The sequence below is a fragment of the Plutella xylostella genome, chromosome 9, assembly GCF_932276165.1.
Source record: "Plutella xylostella chromosome 9, ilPluXylo3.1, whole genome shotgun sequence".
Taxonomy (NCBI): domain Eukaryota; kingdom Metazoa; phylum Arthropoda; class Insecta; order Lepidoptera; family Plutellidae; genus Plutella; species Plutella xylostella.
Genome location: NC_063989.1, coordinates 2,010,266 through 2,027,236, shown reverse-complemented (window position 1 = coordinate 2,027,236; position 16,971 = coordinate 2,010,266).

Sequence of the window (16,971 nt, the reverse complement as noted above, 5' to 3'; positions counted from 1 at the left end):
TAGTCCAGGCTGTCCGGGGCTGTTGTCTTTATTACCTGAAGGGTTGCCTCGCTAAACTCGATAGTTCAGGACCGATAGCAGAGGAAACTTTATCTCTTTGCGGATTATTTTACTGACAAAGATTTAAAAATGGAGACCGATTGAACCTTTACGAGTAAATAAAGGTAGACTGTGGAACTCTCATTTTACTAATCGGAAAAAGAGGGACCCTTATACGTTTAACGTATATGTGTATGTAGCAGCGTAGCTCTCAAACGGCCGAACCAATTTTCGTTTTGTTTTTAGGGTCATACATAATACTACCCCAAGTGTTTTCTTAGCCATAACCATATTTTATGAAAAACGCTTCAGTCGTTCTAAAGTTATGTGACTTTTAGGGCCTTAAACAACAAATTTCGTTTCAAACACTTGTTAAACAGTGTTTACTTACAGTTTTTTGTGGTAGCACAGTTAATGTTTAATGTCGGGGCTTTTTATCGTTCGAAAACAAAGGACGCGTGATCCACAAAAAAAAAACTATCGGAAGGCCATTTTTATGTTCGCCGTAGAACAAAAGTTGATTAGAATGTCGAGCCTTTGGTTTACTATAAGTACTTACCTTTACCTACCCTTTTTTACACCTGTAATGATCCGTTGCTGTCGGTACGCGATGTCGACCACGCGATAATGGGTCGGGCGCGCCCTCTGCCGGCGGAATCACGCGGCTAATAATGTAACGACCACCGAAATAGACCCCCACCGCCGCCGCCGTGCTATTGCGAATCACTAGTTGTGTTACAATAACTCTGTAATTTACATAGGGTATGTATTTGTAAAAGTACTAGGTACATGCACATGGTACATTTTAATAGTAAAAAATGTGTAAAAAATTGGCGACAGCAGGAAAATACTTAATGTTAGAAAGTTGCACCTATGTAACTAGAGTAATAAATTATTTATTTCAGAGATACATGAATGTATGTAGGTACTTAACTTACTTAACTTTTATGGGAAGTCCCATCGCTCTCTGACAGTAAAATCATTCAATAGATAGGCTGAAGCTTTTTAATTACAGTGCCGAAACTGCATATTCCCAATATGACAGCTAGGATTTACATACCAACATTTAAATAGATGACAGGACGTGGAATAACAAAAACTCTACATTCGTATTAGGGTAGTTACTGTTCATGCTGCACGAAAGTTGCAGTTAAGATTAGCCAACTATAATGTAGGTCCATTTTAAACCATGGAATTCTGAATGTATTAATTCTAGATTAAGCTAAAATATTAATTATGAGCTACCTACATGCTTTGTCAATGACATCGACTGGCATCAAACAAGTTACGCAAACGAAAGATAAGATAGCTTCTGAATGCATTGACTTTCGTGCATCAGCCGCCACCGCTACGAATGCAGTGGCGGCCATGTTGTGACGTCACGCCCCGCCTCTTGCAGCCGCCATGTTGGCATCATGCACTTGCATGCAACTGCAGCAGACAACTCTTGGTCTCTCTGGGCGCCTGGTACAGTGGCCGCGCGTGCTGGGCCAGTGCCGCTACCACTTGGCAACGAGACGACTCTGACCGTGGCCCACATTTCTAGAGCGACTGACCACTCGCTTCCAGCTCGTAAGAACATTGTAATTGCAAGGATAAATACATGAAGCGAGAATTATGTGCGTATGCTTCGTATTGTCTCTTATTGGAGGTTCAGCGTGCTTTAAATGCCTACTTAGCTAATAATTGCCTTGAGTGCTTATTGAAAAATACAACTTTTCTTTATTTTTGGGTTAGGGCCATCAATCAAATTAATAAATTAAAAACTCTATAATGTACCTATGACTGCGAGTCTGTGACTCCTTTCTAAGAAATAATAACAGAACTAAAAAGCTATCCTATTCGTTTCAACGATATGGTTTAGATTAGATAGAGTAAGCTGATGACTACTTACCTACCTACATTTCAAATCCCTAATACAGTTGAAAATTTCAATCGACAGTCGCCACAAAATATATTAGGGGTTCCCTTCATAGCGGCAATTTTCACGTTCGTAGCAAAGTTCCGCGTTTGGAAGAAGACACAGGGTATTTCAGTGACGTAGAAAAATATGCCTGTTGCTGTACATTCCTTTCTTCGAGCTATCTCTGCACTGCGATGCTACCCTGGTATTTCGAATTCAACAGAGTTTAACCCTTTCCTCTCCAAATATCCACTTTATTGTCATACCAGTTTAGGAAATCTTGGAATTGAACCTCAAATTGTACGTACAAAAACTCAAAATCGACTGTCTTCTTTGAGCATTCCAACAAGTAAGTACTCAAGTGCTCGACTTAAGTTTGAGGCTGCTCATAGACTGATACAAACTTGGATGGAGCTGAGGCACGAGCACAGGATTCGAAACCTCCGTTTACGTTACGTATCGTCAAATGTCACTGTCAAAATGTAAGGCAAATTTGTTGGTTCCAAAAGTGGCATTTTTCCATATGTTTGTGTAGTTTCGAAAATAGTGACAGTTGATGATATCTTTTTCCATATGTTTTTGTAGATTCGAAAATAGTATCGAATCCTGTGCTCGCGGCTCTGGAAACGCAATGAAAGTGAATGCTGAAAAGTTTCTATAACGAATGTCACGTTTCTATAAGCTGCATAAAAGAAAAACTAGCAGTATAGTCTGAGGCAAAGAGACCTCTAGAATGAAAATGATACCTGTCACGGGACATGGCCCTAGATTGTGTCTAATCAAGTACTAGGCGTGTTTGATCTAGACTCCAAGTCTCTCTCACTCACAATAGTCTATTTTTAACATTACGTTTTATGATTATTACCCAGCTAGCAAGTGAAAATTTACACGTTACAGGCTAGGCTAGTTAACAGCATAACAGCACAGATAGTACAACCTTCTACATTCGGTCGAGCCTGTGAGCACGGTGCCGGGCTTGGCTACGCTTTCCCTTCCGTTAAACACGACCTCTTCGCGTTTCTCCTGCTCTGGTGAATGGGCTACGCCGTTGCCATAGTGACACCCACGCACTCAAACCTCGCCCCGCCTTCCCTCGGAATGGCCCGTTCCACATTCCTGCTGGCCTCCGGACCATGCGATCCTGGTAGGAGCAGATAGTGCGCTTTCAGGAAGGGAAAGTGCGCACTCTTCTCAGCGCACACACGCCCTTCTCGAGTTCACGCTCCCGACGGATATGTTGTCCTGCTACATATTCGATCTAATTACGCATATCATTATGGCTGTTCTCTCTTTTTGAGGAACGGTGGTATGATCAAAGAGCCATTTTTTTAAAGGCTTTGCTTGGTTTCTTTATTGTCACTGGCTTTGTGGCATGGTTAATCCTAGGTTGATGTTTAATTTTGGAAATTTAATTTTTTTATATTTTTTTCTTTGCATGGCGTTAGGGTTTGCCATGGGTATTTCGGGATAAAAAGAACCTAAGTTAAGTAATTATACCCAATAGCATCATTGTTAAAATTTAATGTAGTAACTAATAAGTAGTAAATATTTTTAATATTGGTATAATAATTTGGTACTTACTTATTCGGTTTATTCGTTACAAACATAAGTGGTATGCCATACTTAAATAATATTTATTAGGAAAAATATAACTTCGCAGTTGTTGCAAGAGACCGAAATACCAAAATGTAAAATATCCCTAACCAACTTTTTTTTCGCCAGACTCAAACAAAAAACTGCACAAAAAATCGCGCAAGCGCGCTCACTATCTCTGGCAAACGTTCCCGCCCCAATACCTCGTCCCCTACCTGTTCGGTCCCGAACCCGATATACCGATGCATATAGCTTTCCTATTAATGGGATATCGATTTCTGGTCACCGAACCTTCCTGGCATTCATGCAGCCTTGGTGTTTTCCGAACGGTTCGACATTATCGGCAATCGCCGATACGTTTCCGATAGCTTTCGGGTATCGACAATTTATTGGTATAGTCACGGTTGGCGGGTTTGCCCATCACTTGGCATTTAACTAGGTTATCTAATTTGAAAGAATTTAAATATTTCAGGAAATCACATCTAATAGCAATCAAAAGTTTTAAACGATTTTTTAATAAATCAAAGCTTATTAATTCACTTTATTGGACTACATAAGTACCTAATATTTATATTTTCACGGTTTCCGGTCAAAACAGTCAAGTACGAAACCGGATATTGATTTTCAGGAAAAAGTTTGCCACCCACCCTTGCAAGGCTCTGTTGCCCTGGCATCTAGTGAAAGGATTTCCGGTTTCCGGACACGGACCAGTCACTTCCTGTTGATCCGGTATCCGGCTTCCGGTATTGTTTTTCACTTTCAAATGTCCGGACCCGGAGTCTGTATGTTCCGATTCTTTAATATTTTTGGAATTCTAACTAGACAGTTGGGTTAGGTACCGCATTGTTCTATTAGTACCTACATAATTTATGAAAATTCGTATGAAACCCGGTAAGATTTTATTTCAATTTTCATTCTTTCTAGTCTTGTAGCAGCAAGCAAACAACCAGCGCCAGCCATTTTGTTGCCGCGAGGCGGAACCGCAGCAAAACCGCGTCCAATGCTACCAGGAGAGCAGGAATATGCAAGAGATCTCTCCCCAAATGTTCGGTCGGCATTGGGTGTGAGGGGAACACCTCCTCCTCTCGTCTCTCTAAAGCCCACCTTCATTTAATTTAGGGCAACGAACGTACAATTATTATTATTACGTACTATTCAGTGATGTTCAGTAATTTATTTAGAGGATAATCTGTACAAGAATACAATGATTAAAACTAAACTAATCTATGTCGGTAACTAGGTAGTCTAGGTACCCTACATAAGATGAAATAAATGAAGTTAAAATTACCTTACGTTATAATACGTTAAAGTTCTATCTGCCATTGCCGTTACATAAATGAAACTGGAACTTATTGCATTACTCACGCTCTCGAGTCGCAACTAAACGAAATATCGCGTACCTATAAACTAAAAGAAATCAAACCTATTTGTTTACATTTATTCTTAGTTTTTTTAAGACACATTACACATTATATGTCTCCTCGATATAAAAAATACTTACACCTATTAACGAAAATGAGTTTTTGAGTCTTGTGGTCAATAAAGACTTGTAGAGTCTACTGGTTGGTATAGGCACATAGTGTCATATATCTGATTACAATTAAAGTTTAGAATTTGTTAAATAAAATTGTTGCTACCTACATGAATAAGTTTAATTTTCTGTAACCCGTCTGCCTAGCGTGGAGATCAAATGAGACTTGAGAGAAGAGGCCCTTCCTGCAGTGGTACATTGAGTGCAATGTTAACAATCTTCATATCGAATCGACAACAACCACTAGTGTGTTTGTTAATGACATTACTGAATAATTCAGTTAGGCGTTTTACACACTGCACCGGGCACCACCGAGGACTCCATACGAGAAGATTCCTTATTAGGTACCTACAGTATACATTCACGAGCAATGTAAAAGTTCCACTTACAAAATGTCGTCACCAAGAACATTTTATTTAGATTAAAATATAAATATCATTATACGCTCTTAAATGTACTCCAATATTGCTGAAGATTTCCTCTTAAGAATAATTTGGTGCCATTGTCACTGAAACTGTTTATTTGCTCGTGAGGGTGTTACTCGTAGTTCTCAGTGTATATCCCGTATAGAGTAGCTCTCTCTGTTCCATCACTCTTAACCCAATGGGACAGATGATGGATGCGATTGGAGAGAGCTAGGCGCAGTTCTGCTTTACATCAGATACTGCCCATCCATCATGGCAGTATAGACCATTTAATTCTTCTGATATCAGCCTCATTAGATCTATCTAGCTCTCCCCATCCTCATCCCAGTCAATCTGTATTGGATAATGAGAACAGAGACTGCTGTCAAAGATGTATGTTGTATACTCCGGCAGACCTCCGTGGTCCAAATTCGGCTTGTATTATTTTGTTTAGCACTTTTCAAGTTTTCAGGACCTATTTCAACGATCATAATAATGAGGTTTTTTTTTGCCTATATTTAGTGTGTAGTTAGATAATAATAACTTACTTAAATTAAACTATATTCCTTGATTAAGTACACTGTACCCCTTTTATATATCTAGTCCATCCAGCCAAAGGTTGTCTGGAAGAGATCGCTATAAGCGATAAGACCGCCTTCTGTACCCTAGTTAAGTGTCTATGTAAAATTGTTAATAATTATTTCTTGGTGTACAAATAAAGAGTACTCTATCTATCTATCTATCTATATTTTTAAATCTAAGTGCCAAATTTAACGTTTAGTTTATATAAAATTATCATGTGCTACTAGTGTTTGAAACACATCCGATATACAATATAAACTTAATACGTGCAGCAATAAGTATACCGCTCTCTACGAGCCAACCGGCCCTTTCTGTAGGTATATTTCGAAAGACTTGTCAAGTGAGTGCGTGGCTTCTTGCGTAAAACTCTCTCTCGTGATTGGACGGGGTCGCCCCGCCCAGTGCGTAATCGGACCTTGAAATTCTTCGGTCCCTTCAACGGCCCTTTATACCTCCTTTCCTCTTCTGCGTTCCTAGTCACCTGTGTTATATTATAAATAATTTAAAAGGGCTCTTCAATAACATTATTGATATAATAAACAACATTATTATAATACCTACGATAAGCAGACCCAAGATGCCGCAAATACGTAACTAGGTCCTCTGTTCGTTTTCAACGACTGTACCTATTGTTTTAGTGCCTTCCCTAGGCATTGTTATTGATGCTAAGACAAAAGACCCCTCTGAATAAAACTCGACTAATTAACAGCAATTAGTGATGTAAATTAAAGGGCTCCGCTGAAGGTGTTAACGGTTCTTTCCAACAAGAAATAATGGGCATGTCACTCCCAATGACTTCGGGTACCAGGGCCCCACGATTGCTGAGAAAGTCAAAAAGGGCTCGCCTTTCGTCGTAGGGTTTGGAACTGTGTGGGTCTGGTGCGTACGTTTATGCCGGTACTAGGTCGCCGTCGTCGCAGCATTTATTGTTTACCAGCCGATGAGCTTACTTACTTCACTACAATAGGTACAATATATTAATGGAAAGTTAAGGTTTTTAGAAATATTTTAGTAGACCTAAATGTCTACCTATATACATAGTAGATTATAATTTTCCCTTTAAAAGCTTCTAAAATTTACTTCGAACATTTTACTTTGCTGCTAAAGTGGCAAAACAACCAACTACTTAAACTGATGCAACTCACACATGGGTATTTAAATAAGTAAAAATAAGTCACGCCCATATCCGGCCAAACAAGGGAGCCCTTAATTCGTTAATCCAGCAATTAAACCAAGATTTAGCTATATTCGTTGTAAAATGTATTCTATTCCGTAACTATTCGGTTCAAAGTGAGTCTGACATGGTCTGACTGTACACGGTTAGTGCGGAACAACCTGCTGATAAAGATGGCCTCAGTTAAATCGCAGTTACTAGGAGTGCATACGTTGCTTGAAGTTGTTCGAGATAATTGAAGACGAGCAACAAGTGAGTCCTACAAAACTTTTGTATCAATCTTGCAATGACGATGACGTGTCTCCTGTACAAATATTTTTTTAATGAATTAATAATTTTCATTAAGCCTTCGCTTTAAATATTCAAATAAACATAGATAATGTGTTCTAAATAAACTACATAAATATCTTAATTAGAGTATCTATGTCGCTTAGCTAAAAAATATCCGTCTGTGAAAAAACCGAAGTAGTGACTTTGTGGTCCGACGTTTGACCTTTCTAATTAGCTGGTACAAAAGAATTCAACGCGTTTTCGTAGCAACATGCTACGAATACTTTCTTAAGAACATATTTCTGTAGATTCAATATTATTATAAAAAAATAAATTATTATTTTGAAACAAACCCTAGGCTACTTATTATTATGTGCCCTAGGTTAATATAAAGATACTTAGGATGTATTGAATGTTATTAAATATCCTAATTAGAAAAGTGCTACGAAAAAAAGTTCTAATACCTGTAAAAGTTATGGTTCAAATTAATTGATAACAACATCAGCATTCATTGATATTTAATCTTTTCTTATTCGTTCACACGTATAATACACCAGTGTAAGCAATGGGAAAACGCTTGTACGAAAATAACTTTAGCTTCACGCATACATATGTAGCTATATCCTAATACATACTACATACACATTCTAACCATACATACTTACGCCACATGCGTGTATATCATACGGATACCTCACCTATTAGAGAACACTACTATCCATACTCTACCCACACTATACGTACGCCATACTAAGCCAAGGAACACACTATGAAACTCCCTCCTGAATTCCTTGCTAGCGCGCCCCTACAAAATAACCCTTATTGCTTCGGGGGTAGGCCGCAAGCGTGTTCATATGTGGATTCGACTTCCACTAGCCGTATGGGAGCCTAGTACTTCGGGCCTACATGTGCAACCCTTTGAGACACGTGTGCCCAAGCGGGGGCACGGGGCATGTGTGTGGTGGACCCGTGAGCCATGTGTGAAATGAAAATGAACAATTTGATATTATTGGGATAGATGTGTGAGAATGAGAGACAAGTGAGACCAAGGTGTGGGTAGCGTGGCACATTGTGAACATGAGGGGTGATGATGTGTTTTATTGCGATCATTATGTGTGTGGTGTGGTATTGGAAATAGGAGGATCCATAATCTCTGGTGTGAGAATTAAGAACAGTGGCTACCCATTTACCCATGTGTGTAGTATAACGATATGACATGTGTATTTGTATAATCGTGTAACTTATACGTGTATATCATGTCATGTTGTATTAGTATGCTGAATAAATACATGCATTGTGTTAAATACACTACCGAAACCCCTTACATGTGTAACATTATCAGTATGGTTCCAATTTTCCTTATCATTTGTTTTACCTACCAATCTTCATACACATGGCACAAACAAAATGCAATCGGCACACAGTGATTTCATCACACCCGACACGAGTCAGTTGAGTCACAAATTCAGCACGCTTGACCTAAAAAGTAGCACGAGAAGTCAATGAACGTCCGTACCGGTGACCGGGCGGCGGCCGCGGCGCACGCCCCATGACGCTGACATGCGTCAACGAAGACCGATGCACCAGGAGTGCAGAGATGCCGAGCAGGTTCGATGCACTCGCGCGGCCTGGTGTGGGTGAATGCCGCGGGGCGTGGCGTGGTTAGCTTGTTGGTGTGAGATCGCGGTTTTGTTTTTATTTGCATTGCTGCGCTCGCTGGTGTGATAAACACGTTCCATGTAAATAATGCTATAGTTATCTTAAATATGTATAGCTAATGTGAGCTGTTGTCGATCGATGCAGGCATTTCGCTTTTATCTGAAATATGTATTTTCACTTTATTTATACGTAAAACAGACACCAACCGTTCTTTTTCATACTTTATTAATTTGATTATACTACTTAGGTTGGTTGGTTATAAGTACTGGGAAGTTATTTAAAAAAAAAGTTTATTTGTAGAGAAATATATAAAGACAACTTACTGAGATAATAGATAAACTTATAATATTACCTACCCGGCTAATATTACTAATATTGTCGGATTAGATTTTCTTATTGTACTTCTATTTTTGAACTGTTCGTAGGACTGTCGGTAGTTTAAAATTTTACATAGGCAGTATAGGGCATGCAATACCGGAACAATTATCAATACCGGTATTGAGTTCCGGTATTACAACTCAATACCGGGATCCCGGTATTAATATCGGTATTAGACTTCTTTGTCATAAATGGCATATACTGTGTTTAAAGGTCGTATACGTCAAAATAAAACAATAAAATGCCATCATATTCTGTATTTTGTTGTAGATTTTTACGAGAATTAAGTTTAAGAGTTTAAATTTTAGAATAAATTATTTTTTTACATCCGGAGTCGGTGTACGCATGGTCAACAGTAGATTTCTAGCAGCCGAAAACTGCATTAAACGGTTGGGAACAAGTGCGGTTTCACAGTATATAGGAACACAAGGCTAACTAAATCTAATCGCTTTATTTATAGCCTAAAAAAGTCCGATTCCGGTATTACTTCAATACCGGTATTGAAAAAAGCGGGAATTTTGTCCGGAATACCGGTATTACGGATACCAGTATTGCGGTATTGCATGCCCTAAGGCAGTAGGAGTAGGTTGAAGTTAGGTAAAGTTTGTCTGCAAAGCACAACGTGATGAATTTGTTCAATTAAGAATCTGCTACATATTATTGTTTTTAAATACCAGACAGAACCATAAAAAATACACTCGCGAGCAACCAAATCGACTCAAGCCTTGACGGCGCAAACATACATTAATACAAGTAAAATTATGAATAGAAATAATAAAAATGATATGTCATTTAAAAGCTTAAGATGTCAGCTTTAATTTGATATCATTATTATTGAAATCCATTCATCATTTTTGAAATAAATGATGTCTGAACGCAATTGTAGGAAAAACGGGAATTTAGGAAAAAAGGGTATGGGTATCGTATTATACAAATTAAACAAAAAATGTTAAGATAAAAATTTATTTATTTAAATCAATACTTTGTATTGCCCCCTCTTGCCCTAATTACAGCCTGCAGCCTGTTTCTCATAGACCTTATCAACTTTTTGACAGTTTCCTGAGGAATGCCGTCCCACTCCTCTAATAAAGCTGTCTTCAGCTCGTCCACGCTTGCAGGGACTGGATTCCTGGCCCGAACTCTTCTTTTGAGCTCGTCCCATAAGTGTTCGATGGGATTCAGGTCAGGACTGAGCGCAGGCCAGTCCATCGTGCGCAATTCCTTCTCTCTCAGAAACTGCCGACTGACTCGTGCCGTGTGGCAGCGGGCATTGTCGTGCATTAGCACGAAGTCTTCACCGACAAATTCTGCATAGGGCACAACATGACCGAGTAGAATGTCGGTGATGTACCGATCAGCTGTTAACCCGCCTCCTCGGCCGCCTCCAGGCACGAAAACAAGTGCGGTTTTTCCCTCTAGAGAAATACCAGCCCACATCATGCAGGAACCGCCGCCATATGCTACTGTTTCAGCGAAACAACATTGGGCAAATCGTTCCCCCGGACGCCGGTAGACCCGGCCTCTCCTGTCACTGCCATGCAGACACACTCTGCACTCATCAGTAAACAGGACCGACCGCCATTGCGCAATGCTCCAATCGAGATGCTCTCGAGCAAACTGAAGACGCGCTTGTCGGTGGCCTGCAGTCAATTTGGGGCCTGATGCAGGTCTTTTTGGTGTCAAGTTGGCTTCCTTCAAGCGTCTTCTCACTGTCCACTCGCTGACAGCCACTTGTCGTACACGTCTCAGTTCTTGCTGCACATCAACGCCCGTAAGGTGTCGATTGCGCAGCGAGGTTGAGACAATGAAGCGGTCGTCTCTCTCTGAAGTGCAGCGGTGGCGGCCCGTTCTTGGTCTTCGATTGAAGGCACCAGTCTCTTGGAACCGTCTGTATACTCGGGATACAGCAGACTGGCTCAAGTGGAGCTGGGCAGCGACTGCTCGCTGACTTAACCCTTGTTGCAGCAAGGCAACAACTTGAGCAGCTTCTTCTGGTGTGGTATCCATGGGTTTGCGAAAACAAGGAATACAATGCAACGAGATGTGTACCGGTCAACTTGCAACAAGCGACTGATAAGGTACACCGGATGTGGAAAGGTTTTATAGCGGGATCAGGTAGCGCAAGGCGTGGATTCCTAATGAGGTAATTAACACTGACGGGCAATTAAAATGCGTCATTAAATCTGCGCTTAGTTTTTTTTTATGGTATTGATCTTAATTGAAAGCCTAATTCTTCAGCTTTCGAATGACATATCACTTTTATATTTACCATTTATCGTTTTAGGAAAATCAATGTATATGTGCGCCGTGAAGGCTTGAGTCGATTTGGTTGCTCGCGAGTGTAGCAAAATATTTCATTTAAGTTCCTGACCTTCCTCAATGCAATAGAATGTAGAGCTGCATGCTGACGTAATCCACTAGTCCTGAATGACGTACAGATTCCACCTTCTCATGTGCAATAGGCACCTATTACTAAGTTTCACAAAGTCGACCTTCTGTTCGCCCCTGCGCTCCTGGTACTTCGCGTCGAACTAGCCAAAGGGTTAAACTTCGTACGGTGGGCGGGTTGCGCAAAACGGGTTTTGTAGCTCATCCATTCTCTGTTTATTCAATAAACTCTGTATTTTTTTTCTGTAAACGTAATTCTGAAATGTAGTTTTACTGGATGACTAGTTTAGCTTCGAGTATGATTTATTTATTTATTTATTTGATACTTTATTGCACAAATATGAAATATAAGTGTACCGAAGCAGCAAGCTTTGTTTCAATTGTCTAGCACCGAACCACACCGTGTACCTTTGTAGGGTGATCACACGATGCCGAGTGTGTCACAAAAAGCACCATTCTCTCTTACATACACAAAAATGTCCCGTAAGGTTGTCCGGGAAGAAAGTCGAGGAAGGAGTTACGCCCTTCAATTCACCAACTGTCCCAGGTGAATCAAATAAGGTTGTTTCCTGTTCCACTAATATGCAGAGTCAGGTTCTTCTAGCTACTGCTTTAGTGCAGGTCGAGTCTTCAGCAGGGAACAAAGTGCTTCGCTCTCTGTTAGATCCGGGTTCCCAAGCCTCTTTCATAACCGAAGCTGCTGTGCAGCGCCTGCGGTTACAAAGAGTGCCCCACAAATGTGTTGTCTCAGGTGTCGGTAGTGACAAGAAGCCTTCCTGTGCTTCTAAGTATGTCGTAGAAATACAAATCCAATCACTACACGACCCTGCTTGTATAGTTAAAGTCAAGGCACACGTTTTGAGAGAACTTACAAGTTCTATTCCTGATCAACAAGTGAAGCTTCAATGGTGGTCAGAGTTATATCAGGTTAAGTTAGCAGATCCTACATTCGCAACCCCCAGCAAGATTGACTTGTTGTTAGGGGCAGAGGTTTGTGGCCAAATTATAGTCGATGGTTTAATCAGGGGCCCTTCGGGTACCCCATTGGCCCAAAAGACAAAACTTGGTTGGATTCTTTTCGGCCAAGTCACCAACGAATGCAAGGACAACAAGCTCTGTTCCACCACAAGTGTTGTTAATAATCATGCAAAGATATCTGAGGATGATTTTCAAGGGTTTTGGCAATTACAGTCACAGCATTCTCAGATGGTCGAAGAAAAGGTAGAAGTAGAGAGAGAATGCGAGCAGATGTGTACAGAAACTGCTGTCAGTGGTGATGTACTGGCTGGCTGTCAATCTGTAGAACAAGGTTTCGAAATTCACAAACAGGTGACAGATCTATTGCAAACAGTTTTTGAAGCATTTGTCGCAGCAGTGGAGTTTCGCATCGTAGATGCAAGGGGGGAGGAAGATCACGTGAACTTAGTAGCTGCCCAGACAGTAGCCTCAATCAAACAGATCTTCGTACCTCATGTTGAGTCGTATGGAGTAGTGTTGTTATCCAATCTGTTGATTGATGTTGCAGCAGAGTTGAGTACCCCCGAACAGGTAGCAGAAGCTGATTTAGAGTTGAAGTCAAATGCAACAGCTATTGTTACTTATTGTGTAGGGTCAAAGAACACAGGAAACACCAATCTGAATCCGTTCATTGGTTCCAAGAGAGCCCTGAGGGTGGGCGGTGATGTTGATAATGCTTATCGTGATGAATTCTTTAAACAACTAATCCTCAGGCCACTCAAACTGAATTCACGATTCAAGTATTGGATTTTCTGTGTGACACACATTGATAGGTTTTATGTACGCAAGTATGTAAGGTACAAACGGGCACATCAAACACCGGAACCAAGGGTTGGACATATTGTTATCGTAAGGGAGGATAGTCCGGCTCCGGTTCATAAACGTTATGATGACAAAGCAGCAAAGCAAGGCATGCTGGTTTGGACAATCTCACCCGTGTGGTTAGTTTTATATGTACTTAATGAGATTGTCAAAAGATCAAGCACAAACTTTGTGTTTTACCAGTTGCTATTTGTTTTGTTAAGTTGTTATTTAATATTTTAAGTGTTGTCTATGTAATGCAATATGTGTACTATTTGTTTTTGTTACTGAGATTTGTGTACTTTTAGTTTTGTTCTTTCAATGTACCTATAGCGATTTCTACAGTTTATTTGATGGACAGTGTGTCCATGGCGGGCGGTATGTTCAATCGCTATCAGAGGCGCTGGCAACGACCTCTATTAGGCTTATTTGTAACTAATTGGTATTGATATCTATCGTCGGTGTTATCTATTTAGTAGCATATCTATGGCATATTTAGGGCTATAAACCTCTACAGAGGGTGTAATTCATATTTGGAATAGTCAGGTTTCTAATAAGCTGTGTCAATGAAATATATGATTCATTCATAACTGGGACACCGTTGTTTCTATACCGCCGGACAATCTTGGGATTTTTCATTTTTCTAATAGATACTGTATTTAATTGATTATATAAAAAATACTGGTATAATAAAAAGTTATTTTGAGTGAGTAGGCAAGGCGTGTTATTATTTAATTATTTCCGAATGATTTTTCAGTTTGACCAGTAGATCATTGTGATAATTAGTTCAGAAGCATGTTATACAGCATACACCCTTAAGTAATTTATTTTGTATTATTGGTGTTTTACGGTCTTACCACAAAAAATATTTTGGAAAAACATTGCATCTGAAAATACCGTACTAAATTAAGGTTAAACATAATAAACATGCTTGAAATTTATTTGTGCTAGATAAGGTCTACAACGAGATAGGTAGGAAAACTTTCAGTGCCTTCATGAAAACCTAGTATTTACATGACGTCACGTGGGTGCTGCTGCTAAGCTATCAACACAGCATGGCGGTACATTGAACTATCGCAACTTTACTGTTATTATTTCAATAACGTTAATTTTCTCGAAATACACAGTGAAGCATTAGGCGATTCATCCATAAATCTGTTCTATACATTCTTCTAAAGTATAATTAGGAATCTTAATTTTTAAAAATCATCTTCTTACGAATTTTGAATATTTCAATTGTACGGATTTTTCTGAACAAATGAAGTGCATCGAAGAGGTAGATCGGTGGATGGTGGATGGTGGTAGATTGTAGATACGACCTTTGATTCGCCAGTGACACACTTCCTAACCCAACGAGGGACTATGTCCAACTATATAGGCCTTCAGCTCGAAATTATCTTTAAAATAAAAATAAACGACAAGTCCTTCTAGCTAGACGATGTTTGATTTTTCAGGTTGATTTTTTTATCAGTAATTTACTGAAATAATTAAACTTGTATGACGTATTTAAACATGACGCATGGTCGTCATGATATCGTATGTGTCGAGTGTAGAGGTAGTGTAGGAGTGTGTAGGAGACGCTTCTGTATGAAAGGGATGTATTTTGGTAGCAGAATCCGGTCCATTCATTGGTTGTGCGTTAACAAAGTTATAAACTACAACTCCGTGTCCGCTACTGCGCAGTAACAGAGGTGAAATTTGTTCGTTTCTGCTGGAAAAAAGTTTGTCAAAACTGTACACAGACAGGATACGCGCCACTACATTGTTACCCCTGACAATGTATTGTAGTCCTTCCATAACCTCCAGCTATCTCATATTGTCCTGGTAGAAAAAGGGGGCAAACCATTGTTCTTACGCACACGCACTGTTTTACGCACAATGAGTTTTTCCCCTCTTGTGTGGTTTTTGGAGCATGCAAGTTAATTAAATGATGATGTACGATTTCCAGAATCAAATAATCTTCTTATAGCTAATGGTTTTTCACAGGATTAATTAATTAATGATGATATCTTAAACTAATCTTTTTATTAAAGCAAATATATTTATTAGTTAAGTATACTTACTTAATTTAGACCTATGCTCATTTATGATTATGACCTACATATTTCCATTTGTTTCAAAGTAGTAGAGATAACTTAGAGGTTATTAAAATATAAGAAGTAGTGAAAATTTTAGAGATGATTATTAAAATAAAGGAAAGCAAGTTTATAGTAAGTTTCAGCATAGCCTAGTGTAGAATATTGATGCAAGCATTTGGCGAGGCAAACTGCAGCGCACTGCATTGCAAATGCAACGTAACAAAAGTGAACGTTCGAGCGCTGAGGTCGTTACCCCGACTGGGTATCCTTGGCCAGGACGAATGTCTTCGTACACTCCTCAATTTTGATGTTGCTCTGGTATTTTGCAGGATATTTTGTCCCTTCGGGAATTCGTTTGAGATAAAGGGATCCTTTTGTGTTTTGTTTTGTTTTTTGTTTGAGGGAGATCTCTTCTTATTGGCTCTCGGTATGTGTGAGTCTGGTTACTTTACAGTCTTTGTCACACACACTATGAAAATGAACCTACTTATGGTGTGTGTAAAGGTAGGTATTTATTTATATCAATACCAACCTAACTCAAGCCAAAGTCTTTACTTACCTTACCACTTCTTTACATTAAATTATAAACGAACGGTTGCTCTACATTTTTGTTCCCATTCCACGTCAAAATAAAGTCCTTGTATTCCTGATTTCTGTGAGGGAAGACATGGTGCTGTCCCAGTGATCCTTTCCCATGAAACCTTCTCCACTACCTTATCCCCTAGTAGCAGCCCGTGTCATTTTGGTCGTTCCAGTATAACAAATTACCCTTGCGTCGGCTATAAAAGCGGTTTCATCCCGAGTCCGCCCCATTCCCTACTTTCACGGTCGTTGAAAAGGGAAAGGACACGTGCGATCTCCTCCGCAGTTCTGATGTCCCGCTACTTGTTGACGTCATTCCAATGAATCCACACCCTTGGGTACCTCTCGGGCAATGACCTCGGGCCTGCAGTACTGGGTGTACAGATAATACTGCAGTGTAGAGTGTAGAGTCGCATGCATCACGCAATCATGCATCACCGAGATAGATAACGAATATGTCTGATACGAGTAGGTTAAGGGTATTGAGCAATGTAATTTACGTACTAAAAGGCAATACTTTCAGAAAATAGGGTAGAATGATGTGTGCTTAGCTATCTTCAGTATATTTTTTA